Below are 12163 nucleotides of genomic sequence, written 5' to 3' on the forward strand. Positions count from 1 at the left end.
TACACCCTAACCTTCTGAATCTGGGGAAAAGCCTGCTCTAGCAGCTTTCTATTTAAAAATCTGACACTCTCTGCTCGCTCTGTTCCTATTTTATCTCCCTTTGTTCCGAACCAGTGTGGACAGCCTATCCCAGGCAATTCTTGCCAAGCACCTGGGTCCATGGACTTCGTAACATATTGGATGCGAGATGTTTATCATTTACTACGACAGGCTAACAAATTGTTAATTGTTTTTGGTCTCTGTCAAATGACTTCACTATCTAGCTCATTAGCTTTTTAACCACCTTTCATTCAAGTACATTCTTTTTAAAATAAAACGGAATGCTTTTTGTTCGGAAACCCATCATTTAAATTAACCGCTTTCCAAATCTTTTCTGTAGAAAAGTTGTCAAAACAAAAATCCCAAAACCTGATGCTAATGCAGCAACACTGTTAGTCCTGCACTACCATGCAGACCAGAAAAAAGAGATGGTCATAAAGGTGATTTCCCTGGGAAGAAGTAACATCAGGTCTACCACCAGTAATAGCAGTGGAAAATCTGTTACCCAATCTGTGTTTCTCCTCTTGGTAACAAAATAAACATTTAAATGTTCCTTTAAGCATTGCGGATATTTTACTTAGTGGTTGCCTGAGACGTATAAACTGCACTAGTGTCAATTCTTCAACTTTTCATTTTATTTAATTGTTCAAATATTCATGTGCCAAAAAAAATACAAAAACAAGTTTGGAGTTCTGTCTCATCAGGGATAGAGCTGCAGATTGTTTTCATTGAGAGAGGCAGCAAGGTTTGACGTAACGACTATGGTGAGAACAAGGCCAACATTGTGTAACCTTGAAATAAAACCTGAAAATGCTGGAAACACAGCAGGGCCATCAGCATCTGCAGCCAGTCTAGGATTTGGGCATATTCGTGCTGGGGCAGGCTGTCTGGCTACTCCAAAGATGTCCCACTGGCCCTGGCTGTATTCCTGGCTCAGAGGTCATTTACACGTGGAAAGTGGGCTTCCTGGTTTTACCGTGGAGCCACACCAACAGCATGCTATGGCAGGCCTGGGGGCCTACCATAGTAAAAGAGGGGGCAACCAAGCTGCCTAACTTTAAATAAAAATTATATGGTGAAAAATTTGGATAACATTAGTGGACCCTTTACATGGCTGCCCACAGCACCCGTCTCAACTCCTTCTGCCTGCCACACTAAACTTGACTGATATATTGTTAAGGAACAGTCTTGTAAATACTCCCCGCCCAAGCTCCATTCTCTACCTAGAAATGATGAAGTGCCTCTGTGTCAAGGTGGTCCTTGAGGTTTATGCACAGAGAGGAATGGAGTTTCCATATTCATGTAGCCAGATCACCTTCCAGTGAAATAAGTTAGTTATGTCAAGTTCTTGTACTAGGTGCAGAGCAAGCCCCACACTTCTGAATGAAGAATGGCATCATGGACTGCAAATGATCAATGCAGCTTCTAAGCAACGGGTTGGCATGGGCCACAGTGGAAATGACCAGGATCAATTCGATCAAAGTAAGCTGCACCGTGTTTCTACCCATATGCTGTCAATAAAAAAGGAAAGAACGTCACAGAATAATTATTAAAAATTTTCTGGTGTGAGAAGTAACAGACAGATCTTTTGCCAATGACAGAAGAAAAAAGTAAAAGGCACACTTCACAATGAAGCCTTAAAACAGCAGAGTGAAGGGAAGAACAACTGACTGCCCAGATATCAGGTTTCTTAAGGGATAGTAGAGAAGGTGATTTCTCTCTCAGGGATGACAGGAGTTTAAATTTTTATTTGGATGTTAAATGAAAAACAGAGAACATCTGTTTTCGGAGTTACATCAAATAGTTACTGATGAAATGAAAGATACCAAAATAAAATTACAAACTGTACTAAAATGCAATCCCATAAAGGGGACTGGACTTTGTAGTATGTTAACACACTCACCATGCCCAGCATCTTTTCAGCTCATACCATGTCCGTCATTAAAAAAAGAGAAAAAAATTGGCAACACGAAGTCACTTATAAAGTTTATCTGAAACTCAAAGTCTTCAAGTTACTCAAATGAAAATCAATGAACGACTGAGAGCCACCAACCCCATTATACAGTGTGGACTGGATGCAACACACTAACGCTGGAACGTGGGTTTGAATCCAGCTGAAACTGATGGGATGAAAGTTTCCTTGATTTGTTCACTGTAAAGATAACTAAATGACAAGTCTGGTCCATCTCAATCTAGTTTCTAGTGACACTGAGCCTACAACACAAAATTGACCATAAATGGCAATCTTATTCAGAGGTGTAAAAAAAATGGAAAACTTCACACTGCTGCAAGCAGGGCTTCTCTTCCAAGACCAGAGTTGCAGCCGAGTAGAGGGAATACTCCTGCATCTGGTTAAATATCTTGCCAAAGGTGGCTGAATGAGGACACTGGATTCAGAAACTCATTAAATGTTCCTCCCGATGAACACAAAAACTGTACATTTTGTAACACACACCTTCACTTACACCCTCCCAACTGAAGACAGCTAGATTAAATGTTTTAATCAGTGACTCCAAAAATATCAACTATGCACTTAATGTTTTTTTGCAAAACAACAAAAATTCTTGAAAATCCTTCTGCAGGAAACAAATAATTCAGATGTCCTCCATTTTCCTTGTGTATGCATAGAATGAAATGTCTGGGTTAGGAATAAATCACTGAGTAAGTGTATGGAAGCTGAATAAATTCATTCTAACCCACAGAGGAAGCTTTTTCTGCCAACTCCAGTGCACAGAATCCTTTATTAACCACGGTAACATTCCATACAACCAATAATAAAAAAAGACAAAGAATGGCAGAAAAATAATTCCAGAGAGGAAATTAGCTACGATTCCAACTCTAGAGTTGCTAAAGCAATACCTTGAAAATATTTTGAGATTCCTTAAATACTGTGCAGAGAATGCAAAATTCTTAATTTTAGTACACTGGAATGCTAGCGAAATAAAACAGCCAATTAGGTTAGCATACATGCAGCATTAGTATTCTGCAGCATTTACAAGTATCTAATGAAAAAGAAAATAAAAACAAGGACAAAAAAGGAAAAAGGCAAGTACTCTCATCTTTGACAGCAAGCAATAACAAGAGGCCTTATGACCTTTTCATTTGACAGATAATCTGTTAACTCTGAGCCTCTTGCCGGTTTCTGCCATGAAGGTCCCTCAATACCATTATCAAACTTCAAAAGAACAAATGCCCTGAGAGCGCCTACCTGGGGTGGGAGGTTGCTCCCACTTAGCTACCCTGTTGAAGAACGTGCAGACACAGGCAGCTCTGCAGCAAACTGTTCAGTTATGCATCCAGAGTACGCATGCAGTGGGATTGTAACTGGTTTCGCTATCCATTCATGTTACTGGAACTTGCCGTACTCTCAGGGGTTTATACCATAATGAATCACACGGAGAAAAAAAACTCAAGCCCTTTTGAGTCAATCTGTAATTTGTTTGATAAATTTGAATTATCTGTTCAGTGGAAGCTCAGTTATTTGCCATAACAGAGTGCACCCCTTTGACAGATAAGTCCCCAAATTACTGTGCACTGCTGATTGCTCTGCCTCCTTGCAACCACCTGCCTCAGCTCTCTCCAGCAGCACTCACCTCTATTACACTGACTGGCAATATCACCTGATACTGCAAGAGCTGATCAGCCAACTCATAGCTTTTCTCACAAATCCAACCACTGAACTAGCAACAGACCCGAAAGAACCAGCCAAAACTACTCCCCTAATATCAGTTAGAGTGATGAGCGCTAATCAACACAGAATCTACCTGTTTAAAGGTGCTCCTCGCCAATAAAATAACTGTGCGTCTAGCATGCATCCATAGTGGGAAAAATTGTCCGTCACACATGCAATTTTTCACACTTGTAAAATGTCCATCACATTTGCATCCGATCGATTCAAAGAAGTAACCCACACAAAAACAAACTGCTCTTTTTCTGCCAAATTACAAATCAGGCAAGGGCCACAAAATTATCCAATTCAGTCACCAAAACAATTCCAATTTCTTTGAGCAACCATGCTGTTTCCTCAGCTAACAGACTGAAGTGAGTGTTTGCATCCTCTGATTACTTCCAGGCACCACCCCTCTGCAGTTATCCAATATCTCAATCCACCACACGAGTATTACCACATCCCAGCATCCCCTTCTCAACATGGCACAAGTGCTCCCAGATCCTAGCCATCCCCAAAGTCTTTGCAGACACAGTATAACCCCACTGACTGTTCTCAGAACCCAATGTTCCCATACATCATCTTGCATGATTACTCTCAAGACCTTGTCATTCTTTCCAAGGTTGTGGGTCCCTCCACTCACTCCCTTCTCCTCCCCAAGCTACTGCTTCCTTTTGAACCTGGACCCTCTTGACCTGATCCTTACCATATTACAACCCCATCTCATCCCTCACCCAAACATATTGCAGCACCTCTCTGACTGCCATTCTCTGACCAGTCCCACGACTCACCGTCATCCTCCCAGTATAGCCTCCCATTTTGCACCATACCTTAAAGTAGATAGAGTACTTCTGTAAAGCAATTTAGGAGATAAAACAAGTGTTCATAACCTAGGGAATCAGTTTGAACCACTGTTAGATATCAAAACTTGCCCTCTCTTCCAGGAGAATGCCATGAGTAAAGGAGTCCAAAATTAGCTTTCTGTTGAAGGAACCTATAATCTTTGCATTTCTGAAGACAGTTTTTTTTCCCACATTTCTAAAATTCTGTGATAAAAAATTATGCCTAAATTCTTGGTCAGGCCTTTCCTTCTTCCAAATCTCACAATAATATGTTCTTGTTCTATGCTCTACATCTAGTATGAGTTTAATATCTATTTTATCATCTCCCATTATTATTTTAAACAAATATTTAATATCTGTTCCACTTTATTTTAATTTTAGACCTCTTCAATATACCTTTATAGCAATTGAATTTCAATCTGGAATCATCCTAGTTGCTCTGTTGCACTATTTTTCTATTGTTTTCCTCCAGGTAGGAAAACCAAAATTAGATGCATTAGAACGCTTTAGAATACTGTACTAGAGGTATAAAATTACATACCCAATGTTCATTGTATGCAGCTGAAAATTGTATTTACATCATCAATCAAACTGGTAAATTAATTTTGGACAGATTATTTCTACATTCCTCCCAACCCTCTCACCTAATAATGACAGATCCAACGTGCACAGATGATCTTAATGCTGCATGAAATATTCTTTTCAAGTAATCACAAATAATTACTGTTCCATGTTTTCTGAAGTATTACCTATCAACAGCCAAGTTTTCTTATTAGGGATTTGTTTTAATATGTCTTTTACTCTTGCAATTTGAGTGCTGAAATCATACAGTACATCATGGCCACCCATATTGTTATACAGTGCTTCAGATGGTAATAATTAAGAAACATCAAGCAACCATAGCAAAAATTCTATTCTGGCCTCATTCATTCAGACTTTCAAATCTGCAGTATGCAAATTCAGCTGTACCTCTTCAAGGCTGAACAGCTGAACTATACTAACGAATGTATATTGAAGTTATTAACATTATATTATACCAAATCTTTCTCAGTAAATAATACAAGATCTCAACTCAAGATACTGGGTTTAACCAATGCATTTCAACTTTATCAAGTACTAATGTTTAAAGTACCTTAGTACCAATCGTAAGGAGACAAATCTTCTACACAATATTGGACTTTTAACCCTAAAAGGAAGACTTGCACTTATGTAGGACCTCGTCACATCTCTCAAAAATGTCTCAAAGTAGTTCACATAAACAGAATTACTTTGAAGTGCTGTGGCTTTTACATAGGCAAATCCTACTGTACATACAATTACTTAGGACAACTTACTGCAACTCCATTTCTGCATATACATGTCTGCTGCCCCTCTGTGACATCATTTACAGGTACTAAGTTCGGTTTCATACATATGCTGATGGCACCCAGCTCTACTTCTCACCACTACCTTTGATCCCACAACCACTTCTGCAATGTGAAACAGCCTGTGGCATTAAGTTGTGAATGAGTGAAACCTTTCTCCAACTGAGCATTAATAAGACTGATGCCATTGTTTCCGGTCCCAATATATACTTCACTCCCTTGCCACTAATTCCATCCTGTCTCCAGTCAATTGCCCGAGCTGCATCAGGCCATGTGACATTTTGGTGTCCTGTTCAACTCAGAGTATTCATCACCAGGCTACTTACTTCTATCTCTGCAAAGTTGCCCACCTCTGCCCCCATCTCATCCCCACTGCCACAGAAACCCTCATTTACACTTTAGTCACTTCTAGATATGATTTCCACAACATCCTCAATGCTGGCATCCCATCCTCTTCCCTCCATAAACTCCAATTCATCCAAAGCTCACCTGCCCATATCATGCCCTACACCAAGTGCCACTTGTCCATCACCATCATCCATGCTGATATACACTGGCTCCTTGTCCTCCAATACATTGAATTTAAAATCCTCATCTTCAAATCAATTTACAGGCTGCAGTGCCTTTGCAACCTTTTCCAGTCTTGTATTATCTTCTGCACCCTTCAGCACTCAGTTGCTGGTCTTATATGCATTTCCCTCTTCCTTTGCCCCTGCCATTTGAGGCTGCGCCTTCAGCTGCCTCAGTCCCTCTTTCTCTCTCTCTCCACCTTTCAAGTCTTTCTTAAACCCTTTTTTATAACCAAGTTGCAGTCATCTGTCCTAACTCTTGTTGAAAAATCCAACGATGCTGAGGACTATGAGCATTACCAACATCCGTGTCGGAATGCTAAAGATCTGACATGCATAAAGGTATTTAGTGTAATCAGGAAATAAGTTACTCCATCAGCTTCTAAGATTTTCATGCTTCATTTACATGTATATATATCACCAAGAAATGAGTCAAACACTGCACTTGCAATAGTACAGGTCTTATGCATCTGTAGTCATGGTTTTACATTTATACTGTTAGGTATCTGCTGGTCATTATTCACTTACGCAAGCCTTGGTCAACTTAAATTGTACAAATTGTTGTTAATGTTCATTCCATCTCTTTTTAATGGAATCAACACAACTTTACACCAGTCCCAAACCATTTAAGGGAGTCTGACAGATAGGTATGATGTGGGCCGACTGGTATAATGTGGGCCAACCAGGTTATATTAACTGCACATACTGGGTGCTGTGGCTTCCTGCGAAGTAGAAAATTAGCACGTATGTGACAAACGACCAGAAATATACATCCCTACTCCTGAAAAATGGTGGTGAGAGCACACAAATGGTGATAACCAGTATAGCTTGTCTGGTGCGACAGAGCTAGTACTATTTAGCTAGTACTATTCAGCAAGTTAAGTGTAACAAGGGAATTAAGGAGAGTTAAGTATAAGACAGGCAAACTTAAGGAAAAAACATTCCTGTCGACACCTCCTCGGAGAGAAAAACTCTTCTGGGACGAACTTTAGAGCACCTCAAATGAATATTATTCCATTTATATTTTGCAGACAAAAGTTACACTTGCTTTGAAGGTCTAGCCTGGTTTGTAGAAGGAGCAAAAATAAGTGAGAGATGGGGTGCCTTGAAATGTCACTTAAGTAGGACTCCTGAGTAATAAATTTGAGCAATGGACCGTCTTAACTGAAGCAATAAATGCAGGTGAGGGAATAGGTCAAAGAAATTTTAGACCAAGAAAATGACCAAAGATATTTTCTCATCCTCAAATTTCATTTTTATGCTAGAATACTGCATGTGAGCTTTAATGTCACATGAATAAATGGTCTTTGTTTGCCTAGAAATTTATGTAGAAGGTACTGGTTAATTTTTTATGGAAACTTAACATGTAGCAAAGGCAAGGATCTGAAGATAAAGGAGAAATATTTTTATAGCACCTTATCACATCCTCAGGCTATCCCAAAGTGTTTCACATTGAAGTAATTACTTTTGAAGTGCAGTCGCTGGGGGCAAAATTCAACTTCAGTGGGGGCGCAAAAGGGATTGTAGCGGATCAGCCACCTGTTATACAATCTGCCCAATTTTCCTATCCATTGGTGGAACGATAAGTCCATCAACAGCCTATCCACTACTGCCGGTTTTCACACCCGCCGAAGTTGATATTGCATCCCCAGTTATTATGTAGGCAGAGACAACTGCCAAATTGCACACAGCAACATCACACAAACAAACAGCAAGTTGACCTGTTTTTTTTCTGTTAGGGTTGGTTGAACAAGGATTGTTGCCAGGATGGCTGACAAATACAGTACTTCCTCAATACTGCAGTGAAAAGTCATCTTAGATAATGTGCTGAAGTCCTAGAGTGGGTTTTAAACCTATGGTCTTCTGAAGCAAGAGTGCTATCAAGTAAGCCAAACTGACACTTAAGAAATAAGAGAAAGAAAAATCAGCAGTAAGTAATCCCATAAAACGTATGCAGCTGTTTCTAAGGAGTGTACGCTGTATTGTTGGTTATTTGATTTATATTGCATTTGAAATTAAACTTAGTTGGTTTTAAAAGGAACTGGGTAAAATAAATAAAGGAGCTGAAAGTGGAGTAACAACAGTGTTCAGATTGGCAAACTCTCTTTGCATGCTTGCTAAACATTTCCCTTTATTAAAACTGAATAGTTCAGTAAAAAATAATTCAGAGGGAAACATTGTACCTCAGAGATAGTAATGGAATATAAAGGTTTAACAACTGTAATTCAACGAGAGAAAATATTACATTCAGTTACAGTATTCTTTTTATCTTTGAATTGTGTTATCCTCTACCTACCACACACTACCGCAAGTAAAAAAAAAGAATCTAAGGTAGGAATTACTAGTGATGTCTGCTCTTCTAGGAAAATTTCCAATCTGCACTACATTACTGCCCCATCTCAGACCTTTTATATAGACCCCTTTGTAACTTTTAGTTGCATTCCACCCATCACAGAAGCTAAGAAATATATGTTTATGTAATGAACCCCAAATAGAGAATGATTTTTACAAAACTAATTCTCAACATACAAACCCAAAATGAAAGAGATTTGTAATGAACTAAGATTTTATTAATTACTATATATTTATTTTTTGCCATGCAGGTACAGCATAACAAAAAATCCAGACAAAAGAAACTCAACCCCATTGCATAGAAAGGTCCAAGAAAGAAAAAAATCTGATGAGTGAAGTATGATGAATGAGAAATACCATACATTAAGGAAGACAAATCTATTTTTCTTTTTTCCTCATTATTCTCTAAATAGCATGAGTTATTCCATCTGTGTCAGCTATTCACATTTCAGAAAGGTACTACCGGACTATTGATGTCATCCTTCTTTGCACAGTTTAAAATTATTTTGTACTTAAAACGATTGGAAGGAAGCACATAATCTATGTAAGTACAGATATACAATGCGAAAGAGATATAAATGAAATCCTGAGAGATTAAAAACAAATGAATCCATAGTTAAGAATACAAGATTGAAAAAATGATAAAAAGCCATTCAGCACATTGATCTAACTCAATCATCCATGTCCTTTTCAATGCCAAGGAGTCATCAACCAGGCTAATGAAAGAGAAAGGGGGAACAATTTTGATTGAGAGTCACATCAAAAACTTTAAACTTTTCTTCCATTCAGCTGCTGTTTGACCAACTTTCTGTTTAAATTCCTATTTTCAGCATTCTCAGTTTTGTTCTTCCTAAACAGGCTAATCGTGCTGGGATACATTGCATTTTACACATCAAAACAAGTTATTCTGACTGTGTGCAGATCACTGGTAAGGCCACATGTGCAATATTACGTGCAAGCATTATGACAATCCAAGGCAGTGGGGGGCTCAAAAGACATGGTTGAGAGGTAGAACTGGGTGTTGTCAACCTACATATGGAAACTGACCCCATATCTGGGGATGATGTTGTATGTAGATGAGGAGGAGGAGAGGGCCAAGGATAGATCCTTGGGGGACTCCAGAGCAACGGTGTGGGGGTGAGAAGAGAAGCCGTTGCTGGACATGCTCTGGTGACAATTGGATAGATGAGAGGAACCAAGCGATGGCAATCCCACTGAGCTGGACAATGGAAGAAAGGCACTGGAACAAGATTGTGTGGTTGTACGTCATATTTCTGCAATTATCTTATATTAAATAAACCAGTACATCTCCCACCGTATTTGTAAACTGAGCCCATCAAGTTCTCACAGCAACCTTCGCTGCTCTTCCAAACAAAGCCACAGATCAGTGAAATGAACACTATTAAAAAGTGCTTGCCTCTTTAATAAAAAAGCTGACAGAAATAGCTGATCTGCTTATTGGGAAGGAAACAAAGATGGTGTTACCAGTGTTTTCCCAATGGGAACACACATAACTGCTGCAACCAGGAGCTTTCCAGTCAAAACCTACTGCACTTCTGCAGTTGGTGACCCAAAAGGGAGATCAAGGCAGAGGTTTAGTCAACTGGGCACCGGTAGCTTGGAAATATTTTTGGTGGAATATGATCAATTTTATTAGAATGTGACTGCTTGGCATTTAAAACAAAGAGAAAAATTACGCGAGAGACAAAAAATTATGCAGACAGATCTGTAGGTGGCTCTTTTGTTTTAAAGTAAAATTGATGCATGTTAAAACGTGTTACAGTTTTGGTAACACAGGAGAGTATGAATGGACGTACTCAAGATTTGGGTCTCCATTTTGCTCATGCTGTGAGATGGGGAAGCTCAACTTAAGAAGGTAGACCAGAAGATTTTGAGCATTCAAAGATCTATGAAGGAAAGACTAAAGTCATGCCAGACTGCATACATCATTCTAAATTTTATTGAGAAAATTTTATTGAAACTCATATCAAGCCCTTTTCTGCCTTTTTCAGTGTCTCACATCTTTACACTTGAACTGCAGGACTAGTATTGAGATATGATGTCCCATGCTCTCTTCCTTTTTCACACTTACTGTAATTTAATTGCAGACACAAGTATCAAATTTGGTTTTGGTTTATATTCTTAAAGTCTGACACCAGTGTGAATACAATGTCCCAGTCCAACCACAAGCTAATTCAAGCACCATCCACCTGGTTTAATCAACTGAACATGTAATTGAGCTCATACTGTACAATAAGACAATGCACACTTCTAAAGAGAACCAGTAAAGACACAGTAAACAAATTGAGGAATTACTCCATTTCAAGGACATGATAGAGCATTCAGCAAGAACACACAATGCCTACAGAAAGCAAGCATTCCTGCAAGTTCAAAGTTTGCAGGAAGAAATTTATAGTGGTGCCTATTACTTCTGTATTGAAGAATTTTCTTATCAAGAGCAAGAGACTCAGCTTTCATGGTAAAATACAGTACATCTGTTGGGAGATTCTTTTCTTGTTCTATACTTAAGGTTTCCTATCTTGTTGTGATAGTTCTAATCAGGGGAACTCTAGCTTGCTATCTTAATTACATTTAAAGAGATCGAGATTAATTTAATTAAGTCAAGTGGAGACTTTCCCAGTTGACTATGCATAACTGCATCTGTAACATGCAAGTAAACAGCATAAATGGCAACAGAGAAAACAGACTGTTGCCAACACACCATATCGATAATGACACGTTTTTAAAATAATGACACGTTTTTAAAATGCTATGCACTGCATTTTGATTTCTTGTATTTACTGAAGGCTTGTACATGTATTCTCAGTCTCCCCCCATCCTTTCTGGAAACATAGGCATTCAATTTTCTCTCCATCCTCTCAGCGAGTCATATTACCTCCTTTATCAGACTCCATTAGTTCATATAATCAGTTACAAAAAGACTTCCTGAACTGCAAAATGTATGACAAATCCCAATACAATTAAAAAGGGGAAAATGTTGGATTAATAGATGTGAAATCAAAACTTATTTATAAATGAAAATTCATGGTATGTTCAAAGTTTGGCATACAGATGATAATGAATTTAGCATTAACTTGCTACGTGTGCTCTAATTCTAAAATTTAGATAAAACAGTTGGCTATCTTTGGGGCTCATGAAAAAAGAGAAAAATTAAATTATGTGTGCATTCCTCTCTTCTGACAAAAAGAAACAGTGTGCTTGCCTCCTACTCCATAATTCCACATCTCCCTCTCTTTCTGCCTTCCAGTCTGTTTCCCTCTTTCTCTCTATGACTCTAAGGCACATTCCATAATTGTTTTCTCTTTGGCT

At 38.7% G+C, this 12163-nt stretch overlaps 1 protein-coding gene across 4 annotated transcripts in view; it reads right to left on the reverse strand.

Annotated features, from left to right (window-relative positions):
- Positions 1-12163, reverse strand: part of hdac5 (histone deacetylase 5) — a 275728-nt gene that overhangs the window by 221915 nt on the left and 41650 nt on the right. The gene's annotated exons all lie outside the window — the stretch shown is intronic.

The sequence above is a fragment of the Heptranchias perlo genome, chromosome 30 (assembly GCF_035084215.1).
Source record: "Heptranchias perlo isolate sHepPer1 chromosome 30, sHepPer1.hap1, whole genome shotgun sequence".
Lineage (NCBI taxonomy): Eukaryota > Metazoa > Chordata > Chondrichthyes > Hexanchiformes > Hexanchidae > Heptranchias > Heptranchias perlo.